This window comes from Ischnura elegans, chromosome 5 (genome assembly GCF_921293095.1).
Source record: "Ischnura elegans chromosome 5, ioIscEleg1.1, whole genome shotgun sequence".
NCBI lineage: Eukaryota > Metazoa > Arthropoda > Insecta > Odonata > Coenagrionidae > Ischnura > Ischnura elegans.
The window spans coordinates 60934030-60946099 of NC_060250.1; the positions used below are offsets into that span (position 1 = coordinate 60934030).

At 38.0% G+C, this 12070-nt stretch overlaps 1 non-coding gene across 1 annotated transcript; it reads right to left on the bottom strand.

Moving 5' to 3' along the window:
* Positions 1-1414: 1414 nt before the first annotated feature.
* On the bottom strand, positions 1415-1498 carry Trnal-cag. Its single transcript has one exon. It is a non-coding gene; the product is annotated as a tRNA-Leu (tRNA).
* Between the last annotated feature and the right edge of the window lie 10572 nt (positions 1499-12070).

Here is a 12070-nt window from a genome sequence, read left to right on the forward strand (position 1 = left end):
CCCTTTACAAAGTCTTGTATGAATATATCAACCTAAAATTTTTAACACCATTTGAAAAAAGATTCTTTAAGTTTCGATGGGAGATGTATTACAACCATAAAGCGTTGAAAGTTTTTCCTCGAGTATGCACTCTTATATTTAATAAAGAATTTAAAAGTAAATGTTTGAAACTTTTTGCTGCAAATTTCCTCCGAAGACGAAATAATATCGTTTGGTCAACGTAGAATCTATGCAAATTTGAATTGCTCTTGCAAAAAGGTGGGAGTACAAATCCGTTGGCTTGCGAAAACATAGCTCCTAAAAATTAAATATTTGAGTCTCTTGTGTTCATTATCGGGATTTTAATATCGATAGTGTCATCGTATTATTTCCCTTGGGCTAATGCTAGCCGAATAAAGAAATCAAATTCTTCATTTTCACCAGAAGAGTGCAAAAATTAAAGAATTATAATAATTGCAATAAAAATACAATCATTTAAAGACAAAAATATTACATCATTAAACTCGTGCACATTTTTCCCTCAGATGATCTACGGATGTTATGCCTCGGTGCCCGTACTTCAAAGCAAGTGTGATGGTGACTCACGGGAGAGAATACAAGATCACGGTCAAGAGAACTGTAAATAGCAAGAAGGCCGGTGGAAGCAGGGAAAGCCAAGGCTAGATGATTTCCTTCAAAAAGAAAAAGCACACCTTCCCGCATGAGACGCGAGGAAGCGGAATAATATCTTCACGGAAGCGCGCGATTTAATGATAACTTAATAAAATCATTAATTAGCAATGAAATAATGATCAATGAAGATATCGTTTTGTCCACTAATTTTATTATCACACCCCACTACACGTGCTTTTATTGTTACATAATCATCATAAAGTTATCAGGACCAGATGATGATTGTGTAACAATCGAAAAATGTGTTGTAAGGTGTTAAAATAAAATTTGTGGGCGATGCGGTATCTTCATTGATCATAAGATATGCTGTTTGACGACATACCTCCGAAAAAATTGGCTTTATTAATTAGCACCTAGCTGGATTAAAAAATTCGCAGGACTAGGGAAATAATTAACTTTTTTTATGTAAAACTAACTGCTATGTTACAGAAGTAAAGTCAAATAAGAAGCTAAATAATAATCTTCTAGGAATTCAAGAAGAAGGAATATGTTGTTGGAATGCCAAAAGAAAAATCGAAGAGTTCTAAGTTTTAACTTATGCTGACAAAGGAATAAAATGAGTAAATGCTAGGGCATTGTATTTCACTTTATAAGCAGAATTAGGTGTATGAAGTCATCTGTTACATTTCACTTTTTGATATGGATGGTAAAAAAACTCCCTCCAGGCGGGGATTGAACTCGCGATTTCAGCGTTAGACGGTGAGGAATTTACCCCGCCTCGGCGCTGGCTTGCAAAAAATATTGTCAGAAGTGGGATTCGAACCCACGCCCGGAAAACCGGACTGCGACCTGAACGCAGCGCCTTGGACCGCTCGGCCATCCTGACTTCTGTAGAAGTACGGAAAATTCAACGATTTTATAACATTTCAATTGATATTTAGTGAAAATAATGAGATAAATGTGAGAACAAAGATTTTCGCCGCGTGCGGTTAGGTGATTGATTTTCGGTTACTACCGCGTCGGTTGTCATGGCAAAGACAACAGTTTCGCTGGCACTACTGCCAGCGTCTTCAGGGCGAAGATGAAACTGAAAATGCGTCTTAGTCACAGTAACCGACGCGGTAATAACCGAAAATTACGAAACTTGAAGAGATAAATGACGGTATTAAATGTAAAAGAGAGCGAAAGTGGTACAGCAATTTGTTTTAAGCATGATTATTTATAAATATGCCATTTATGGGCAAATTTCATCCATATTAGTGGTTAAAACCTGTAGTAGCTTGGCTATGGAGTTTAAGGGGAGAAAAGTACCCTTTGGTTGAAAGCAACCTCGATAGTTGTGGGTGCTAAAGCAATACGTACTACTAAAACTGCGTAATATTACTATGACAGTGTGGTGTGAATATGGCGGTCCTCTTGCATGCTGCATGTTGGTGACTGGTCATCCCCTGCTAAACACCCTAGAGGTGGCTTGCAGGGTATTATGTAGATGTAGATGAATACTCCCATGGATGTCTCATGCCTTATAGTCATTGTGGTGGGTGAGGCCTTGGATCAGCTGGCATATTGCCGCAGTGTGTGTGAAATTCCCACGGCAGGTGAGTCAGCTCCGTTCCTAACAGTTGGACTGCCAGTGGTTTCCTACGCAAGGTACTGGACAAAACATCGAGCCTTGCGTGAAAATTACCCATTGAAACAACAACAGGCCTTGCACACTGACTGTTGAACATCTGGCCAAGGGGTAAACATTTTATGAATCACATTTTCGACTCAAAAAAAGTTTCGTGGAATAAAGTGTATTGCATTGCAATGTTTTAAGCAAATCCCCTCAAGTTAAAGTATATATGTTTATATTTTTATTTAATTTGAAATTATAAATGTTTACCGTAACTATCATGAAGTCATCAGAAGAAGTCTCGCCGCTAACCATTCGTTGTATATACTTTTTTAATACTGCAAATCTACTTAGGTGAAAAAATATAATAAAATTGTCTCTTATTTGTCATTTGGAGTGTAAATTTGTATCGTAATGAGAACTTGACGTATGCCATCTCAATGATAAAAAAGGATTTAAGCTAATAAGCTTTATATTTTGTAGGTGAGCCCCAAATTGTCAGATACAAGATTTTACGTATAAATACCTCGTTGCACACCATCTATCATATCGCGAAAGGTTGTAGAGTATTGTAAAATTCAGTGTATAGTAAAATTATAGTGGAATGGCCAAACTTGAAAAAAATTGCATACGCTTTACAGTACATTCTCGAGTGCCGAGCGCCTTTCTTACTAGCCTATCTAAGTTAGTGGTCTGAATGCATTGGAAGAGTCAGGTTATGGCTCTTGAAGCAACCGAACCGAAAAATGAATACTAGTTAACAAGAAATGCCTTAATGTCTTCTTCGAGGTGAAAAATTAAGAATTACCATTAAAAAAGTTAAGAATTAGATTAGACGTTGTGTAAACTACTCGTTCTCATTTTCCTTGAGCAATCCAATTTACGATACCAGCAAAGATTCTAAAGCTACGAGTTGCACGTGAAAGGATTGAGGGAGAATTATGTTGAGAACCTTACCTATATTTGTACTCTAAAATGATGGATGTCGAGTATCGTTGCTTTTTGAGTTATTTTAAATAAATGAAAATGCATATAAGTTTCATACACATATAATTTAAATACATTTCATTAAATATATGTAAAATTACATCATACTGCATAGACCAAGAGGAAAAAGGGAAATTTTTGCAAAATCTTTAGCTCAATCATTTATTATTCCTAATCGAACATTTAAACTCAATTAAAATTGATGATTGGTAATTAGTTTTAAGGTAGGATGTGTTTAATGACGATAAACTTGTACCATTTCACATTGATACTCAGAACTTCCACCAGTTTCAGCATTTTAGTTGCAGTTGAACGAACTGGCAACAAAAATGAAAAGGAGACTTCGTTGATTTCCACTAATTTATTTTGTCCGCACGACACGTTCCGAACCATAGAGGTCATTATCAAGTCCTTGATGATGACCTATATGGTTCGAAACATGTCGTACGGACAAAGTAAATTAGTGGAAATCAACGAAGTCTCCTTTTCATTTTCGAGTATTAACTTCCACATAGTTAAGCCTAATACAATTGAACGAACTGGTAACAACTCTGAATAAAGGTGTGTAAAAGTATAAAGCCTTTGCGTTTCCATGTTCATATTAGTTTTTGCCATCCAGCCATGAATCGATGACCCTCTCGGAGTCCCCCCTCCCGCGTGGGTCGCTCTTGACTCATTGTTTTCATCTCTTTTCACTCGCAAATAGCGATGCCCCCGCCTGGGCTCGAGCAAATAGACGATCCGGGCGAGAGTGGAAATTTCCTCCGGACGCGCGCGCCGCCTGCGTGGCGTGATTTTCGTGGAGGGAGGAAGGAGGGTGGGTGCTACTACATATATGTATGCATGGGGGCACGGCAGAGTTCGAGAGTCCGAGAGTTCTAGGGTTCGAGAGTCACTTCTCGCTCACCTCAAGCAAGAAGGCAGGCATTAGCGGTTAAAGAGGGCCAACCCTAGCATCATTATGTGTCATTTTTTCGTCATAAGCATATCAATTCAATTTCACATTATGCGCTTTGAGAGGACCAAAAATAACAGCATAATGTGTCATTTTTTCGTCAAAAACATATCAATTTTATATCACCATTATGCGCTTTGAGAGGGCAAACTCAAGCGGTGGCATTGTGTCTTTCTTCGTCTAAAAGATATCAATTTTACATCACCATTATCACGTTAGTGTCTTCTTTCCTTATGTGATATTCAAGTAAATTTTTTTAACATCTGGATGTTTAAATCTGATAACGATGCAAGTGATGAAAAAAGATGTAAAAAATTACTATGAGTATCAAACTGTGATACCACCAGTGTTGATGAAAAATTGATGCAAAACAATATCAACTAATAAAGGAATAGTCATCATCACTGATCAACAATCTTAAGATTGGTTGAGGCAGCTCTCCACTCAAATCTCCTATCAGCTAATCTTTTCACACTTACGTATTTCTTTTCCTTCACATCCTTCTTTACCTTTTTTATAGATTTTATAAAAGGTCTTCCTTTTCCTTTCTTGCTATCTAGTTGTCCCTCGACGATTTTCTTCATTAGACCATCATGTCTCTTCTTAGGATTTTCTCACTACTGCCTCGATCCATTTGATCCTCATTATTCTTCAGTATCGCCACACTTCGAAGGCCTCCTTTCTTGATTTCTCCGCTGCTGTCATTGTACTAACAGAGTTAGAACGCGAGCAAAGAAGAGCTGCCAGGTATGTGAAAGGTCGTTACGATAGTCTTGTTAGTGTAACTGACCTCTTAGATAAACTCGGATGGGAATCTCTGTCGGACCGTAGATTGAAAAATAGACTAAACCTTTTAGATAAATTCAAGAGCAGTGTCTTTTCTGACGAAGTTAACCATATCTTGCGGACGCCAACGTACTACGGAAGATCAGATCATATAAATAAAATAAGAGAGATAGATTGCAGAATAGACAGATTCCGAATGTCATTTTTTCCTCGATCAATAAGAGATTATAACGGCAGCAATAGACCTCGTAAATAGATTGCATGACTTGTAGTGTAGCCTACTAACCTATGTAAAACGTAAAGCATGTTTCTGAATTTCTATTCTATATTCTATTTCTAACAGCATATAGTAGTATAGTTTGTTATTATACGGGACGTTTTTTGGACGGTTTGGTGTGCATGTGGGAGTCCAAATGCATGCTGCATGCTGGTGATTGATCACCCCCTGCCAAACACCCTAGAGGTGGCTCGCAGGGTATTATGTAGATGTAGATGTCTATGTAGAGAAGGAATACTCCGAAGGAATAAAAATCGGCCGATCTAGGGCCAGTTAATATTTTTCATAGCAGCGTACTTTTAAAGTGTTCTCGCTTTATCTTCAGGTCTGTGGCCCGAGTGTTACGCATTGAGAGTGTCTCGTTCTCCAAAATAATGTCTGTGTTTTAGCGTACTGGCAGAGCATCAGTGCTCTTTACAGCAATTATGGTTTCAATGAAATGAAAAATATCTTATTTATCTTCCTTGAATAGCACTCGGCCTGCAACCATAAATATGTACTACTCTTAAGCAACATTATCGCAAATATTATTTTGTATTATCCTCATATTTTTATTGACTAAACCAGGTTTCAACATGTAATGAAAACCTATTAATGCTAATATCAATCCTTCCAACAAACCAGGCCAGGTTCCAACAAACTATGTTATGCATTCCTGATAATATAGTTTGTTTGAACCTGAGTCAAAGAATAAACAAATTTTTTAATCATAAAATGTGTATCTATGATATTGTTACCCTTTGCACGCTTGCACAAAATGTGATATTATATCCATTGGCTACCAGTCCTAAGATTAGGAATCCGTAGTAGTATGACTGGCAGTGGCTAAAACCAGTATTACAGGTGGTAGAATTCTATAAAATTCGAAGAATCAAGCGAAATGGAGTGGAATTGATTCATAATGAAACACTGACTTGCAATTTTCCACAAAAATAAAATTTAATTCGACTCGAGTTTCGATTTTACTACATCATTTTCAAGGAGCAACTGAGCAACTTCTCCTCTCTCAGTTGCTCCTTGAAAATGATGTAGTAACATCGAAACTCGAGTCGAAATAATTTTATTTTTGTGGAAAATTGCAAGTCAGTGTTTCATTATGGTAGAATTCTATTAAAATTGTATGGGAAAGCTATTTTTAAATTTTCGTTATATTTTAGTGACACCTAGTCACTTTGCCGAGCATCGAGTTAATCTCGAATACTGATTTTACCAAAAATGTCCGCATGTATCGGAAATTTTGCGATTCAGTGCGCGCTGATAGATATCCTACGCCTCACGGACATTCCGAGTTCTAGAAGTAGGCGGCGGTGAGGGGAAGTGAGGAGGGATGCCTCCCCCATGCTTTGGTGCTTTGCAGTGCGTGTCGCCGGGTGGAATTTTACGAGCGTTTTCTTGTCGCAGCCTATGTTAAGAAAGTCGGGTCGTAAACACTTTATTTCTTTTTTTTTTCTAGCTATCAGCCTTTAAAGAAGGGAAGTGGCTTAAGCAAAACACTTACTTATCTATTCTAACTACTTCCTGTAATTTTATCGTGAATTCCGTTGGTTTTCCCCCAAGAACGCGAATGCATATGTATATTTCACTTTGTTGATTCATAATTAATGACCGTAAGCACAAGATGCATGTTCTCAAGGGCGGATACATGATTTTTTTTTTCTGGGGGGGGGGGGGGGGGTCAACCGAGCACAAGGGTCTGATAGGCAAGCGGTCTTCTTATAAATGAGGTTAAAAACAACATACAACAATTACTGTTCAAAATATTCTCTATATTTTAATATGAAATTAATTATAATATGATTTCAAATGATTGAGGCTCCGTAATAAACAATGCAAAACGAACTTAATGATAACCGTATAAAAAATCTTGTCTATTTTTTAAGCGTCTGAGGGGAGGGAGCATGCACCCATTCTCCCCCTAAATCCGCCTATGCTTGTTCTAATATTTTTTTTTGTGAAAAAAGAAACTCTTAACTTAGAAATCTGTCATGATAAATGTTTTACTAAGAATTCCAATCTTTCAAACAATGGTCTTTCACGTACCAAACTCCATTCCGCGGATGCAATGAAGAACGTGGAATAATTAAAATCTTCATGTTAGTTTTCTCTAAGTTCCACCAAGTCAATTCGCCGAGCACCGACTTTATATAGAACTTCGACTTTTCTTACATGACTGCAGATAGGGAATTATGAGACTTCCACTTAAATTTGGATGCATCGAATGAGCCTCACTGGGATTTTATGTTCTTCGAATTGGGACAGGGAAAGAGAGAATCCGTATAATGGAGTAGTGCTCATAATTTATGCGACGTTAAATTTTTGTTTCCATGACGCCATTCATAAGGAGCAAAGATCGCCAAAGCCGCACTGTGGACTGAGGAGAGCTTTTACCGGATAAAAATCTATTGCCTCATGTGTAGAGGTATGCGCGGGTTTTTTACTGCATTATGGAGCCTTTTTATCTTGAATCTTTCGCTTACAAATTGCTTTCAACAAATAAACTTACATTACGTATATTTTCCGATATTGAACAGTTTATTGACACTCAATAGCTGTGTTGAGAACGCGCGCGTTAATAGATCGATAGAATCACTTATAGAAAAATCTACGGGGGCTCTGTTGCTTGGAGATGTTGCATCATATTTTTACAGCCTTTATATCAACTCACCAACCTGTCTGTTTGTTTGTCTGGTACAAATCTTGTAACTCAAATTTGACTCACTTCCTGTGAAGCAAAAACGCTGAAATTTTGCACACTTCTTCATTTCCGATGACAATACATGAAAATATAACTTTTTCTCTCCAACCTTCCTTTAACCACCCCCCAGTCAACCTATAGCCCCCCAAAACATGTTTTTGATCTAAGAAGTTCCAAATGGTCGATTTTCGTGTTTTGCGACCACAGTAAAAGTTATCCACTTTAGGCATATCCACATAGTAGGCATTTAAAAGCATAGGGGTGGCATTTTGAAACATAGGGGGCTTACCATTCACTGAAAATTTAATAAATATAGTGACTTTTTTAATACGTCACTTTTGGTTTTTCGGGGTCACTGAGTTTTTTTGCTTTTTGTCATATATAAACGTTGCTCATCCCCTGTAATCTAAATATAAAGGCTGGTTTAAAAAAATTTTTTTTTATAAGAGCTTATTTATTTTTAAGAAGGTGAATTTGACCGATAGTATTGTAAAAAAATTACATACTTATTAATTATTGTTTCGTTATGCCACTGAGTATGTGAGAGCAAATAATTGCTTTTTTACCCAAAATGTCTTACAATCCCATGCATTCACCGAGGATAGCTTGAATTTCTGCATTCCTTTCACGAATACTTCTTTTCTCCGCAACATTTCCATTTATTTATGACTAATATGACAGCTACGTGGAAAAAAATTCAAAATCCCTTATCTACGAGTTAAGTGCACAACGTCCGCTTTCGAACACACTGGGGATCGGGTTGGTGCGGTGGCGAGAGTGTTGGCTTCCCACCCGGTGGGCCCGGGTTCAAATCCCGGCAGCGGCAGAGAATTTTCAGAGACTGCTCGATCCCTGCTTGAATGTTGTGTGGAGGGCATTTCAAGCGCAACACTCCGTCCGTCGGATGGGACGTTAAGCCGTGGTCCCCTTGGTGCCTTTCGTTAAGAGCAGGCTAATGCCGACGCCGGGTTTCTCTCCACCCTTCCTCACCTACCCTTCCCTCATGGCGCAAATGACCTCAGTTGTCGGTCGCCTCCTCCAAATACCATACACCATCGAACACACTGGAAATCTTTTATCAAACAATTCTGTTTTCAGGGTCGCTCACATCCCGTGGTTTACCAATACTTACGTTGTAATTCTGCGTAAACGTGGTACTCATAGTATCTCATTCTTATCCGTCAACTATAACTGTGTGGACCGAAATACCCCAGATTTGTAACAAACGAGGGAAATTTCATAAATCCAACTTCCGCTAAAAATCATGCCTGTATCTTAAAAATGGGTATTGAAGGAAGACAAAATATTTCATTTGCCATGGAGTGATTCATAATGTTCACTAAAATATTGTTTACATAGAATTTGAACGAAATCGGAAAATCATATTTGTGTTCCCGGAAAGGGGCATCTCAAACCACTGCTTTCCCTCCAGGCTAAATTGGAACCGGCTTAGCCATCCACTATATTTTGCTAACAGTATGGAAATGTCTCGGCGCGCCGACTTTCGCTCCACCGTTTCCCACAACTCCTTTTACCTACCCTAATATAACCACACATAGTAACTGTCTTCATTATGCCCTAATATTTTAAGCCCTCCTAATAAATAAAAAAAAAGAGGAAACAAAAAAAGCGGGTTTATACAAGACAAAGTATCACCACATTTATTTTTTTGATCCAATTGTTTAAGAACTCCTTTATGTGTCTTTTCAATTTTTTTCTAAATTTTAGGGCATATTAGCGTGACATTCAGCCGTTTGAATGAAAAATCAATGTATTTATTTCTACATTATATTTTATTTTTTTCTTAAATCAAATACATTAAAGCTGGTTGTATGCATACTTGACTCATTAGGATGGAATTTAAGTTCTGCAGTATGGATAGATAACTTTAAAAAAATAAAAAAACACGACTCTTGGAATCTTTGAGTAAAAAAAGTAACGCATCGTTGTTGGCGGTTGAGTGCAGTTGGAAGTGCTGCAGAAAGAAAAGGAATTGTGAAATGTATGTCATCTATTCCACGTGCCTCCCTCCTCATCTCTGTGATGGTGAAATAGAAACCATTCCCTTGTGGGAGGAGTCGTGCTGAGCTCATGAGTCCCACAGGGCATGCAGGGATAGAGCTCGAGAGCTAATTAGACCAGATTATTTTTCCAAAATCGAATAATAAGACAAGCGCATTTCAAGATTCGTTCTGGTAGTGAATTTTTTCTCTGAAATTGGCGATGAAAGACAAGGAGATACTATTCGCTAATTGAAATTGGTGAAGCAGATTAGTCTATGTTTTATGCTTCATGAATTTGGGGTTTAAAATGACAGATCTCAATAAAAAGTGGCATTTATTTTTTGCAATTTCATCTCATTTGGTTCCACCATTTCAGGTTTAGGATGTTCTATTGCGGACGAGAGAGGAAAATTGCCTTCGCTCTTTTAAGCCCCTTTATACATATCACCATATAAGGTAGTTGACATCACCCGGACTTTTGTTTATATATTAACGTCAGGAACTCATTCATGAAATGGTATTCAGCTAGGGTTTTGGGGTTGCTCACAGGTAGACCAACTCATGGGGCATTTGACGCAAATCGTCCAGAATAAGCTCCTTATAACTTCTCATTATTACTTTTCAATTTTGGAGCCAAAAGTTTGCCCTAGCAAAATTTTTATTGTTTACATAATCAATGTTTTTGTTTACATCCATGGGATAAGCTTAATTTATTCATTTATCAGATTATAATAATAAACTTATACTTGACGGCTGGGGATATGAATGCATTTTTTTTGCGAGAGCTCAACTATTCCCACTCATTTTCAGACTGATTGTTTAAAATTGACTCATGGTTATTTTTCATCCCAAGTCATCTCATATTTGGACTTGGCAATTTCCTTGGGAAATTTCAGGCGAAGGTGGTAATGGCCGGGTAATACCCAGAAGTGATTAGTTTAATGTTTCCTAAATGAAATTAAGCGCTTTAAAGAGTTTCGTTCTGGGAAGACTCGTTCCATTTCTAATCTGTATCACCTTCAGACTCTGAGAAGCGGTGTTTACCCACGGAAATATTCGTAGTCACGATTACAGAGCCCGCTTCTCAGCTCTCTTTTATGTCCACTCAGACGACGGATTTAAGTTGAACGACCTTCGTTTGCTGCTCTCGCAAAATGTCGTCGTTTGATGTTTTTGTGACCGAGCGTGTTTCTCTCTTAGCTCGACCCTTGGACGATCCTTTGAAGAAACGGTCAGGGGAAATATAGGCAAAAGAGTAGACTGGAAGAGAATTTAGAAATCTGGGAACACCTTAAGATGCTCTAAGAAACTATTACCTGTATACGATTTTGAAAGAGCATTAGATTGTATGCTGAGTTAGGAATTAGTACCTAAGTCCTGAGAAGAGTAGAAGAGAAGAAAAACATCATGAGAACCTTGATAAGAAGACGGAACAATCTTGTGGGTGATATTTTAAGAACGGAAAAGGAGGACCTCGACCAAATATATGGAACAGGTAAAGAAGGATGTGAAAGAGACGAAATTCGTAGAAATGTGAAGAGATTATCTGGCAGGAGAATTAAATGAAGAGGTGTGTCTAACCAATGTTAGGGTTGTTGACCAGTGATGATGAGGATGATGTTTAGGTTCTATGCCGAACCGATAAAGGGAATAACGGGAATAAGCGCGAACTAGTGGGAATATCGTCTCATTTGAAAATTAACTTTTGCCAGTCGACTACCCGTAAATACAAAAATAACTACATAACAACGGGAATGAATAAGAGAAACAATTTAAATCGGTAAGTATAAAACAAATGCATTTCTCCTCAGTCTCATGGGCTTAGACACGTATGGAAGAGGATACATTGGCCACGGAGATGCATCGTTGTTTAAATTAAGCGACCATCTAATGGATTTATTTGCGAGATTCCTTCGGTAGAGATTGGGAATGGCTGAAGGTAGTGGTATTCTGGAGCTACGCAATTCGCTCGTTGGTGATGCTCGTGTTTATTACTCCTTCAAAACCAGATATGTACCCCTCACCCACACCGGGGGACTCGGAGATAAACTATGTGCGCTCTGGTCTGAGGAGGCTGTCAAGGTTTAATATAATGCAGGTGCAGTTTGATATAGCACGGATGGGTGGCTTAGCTTCACGA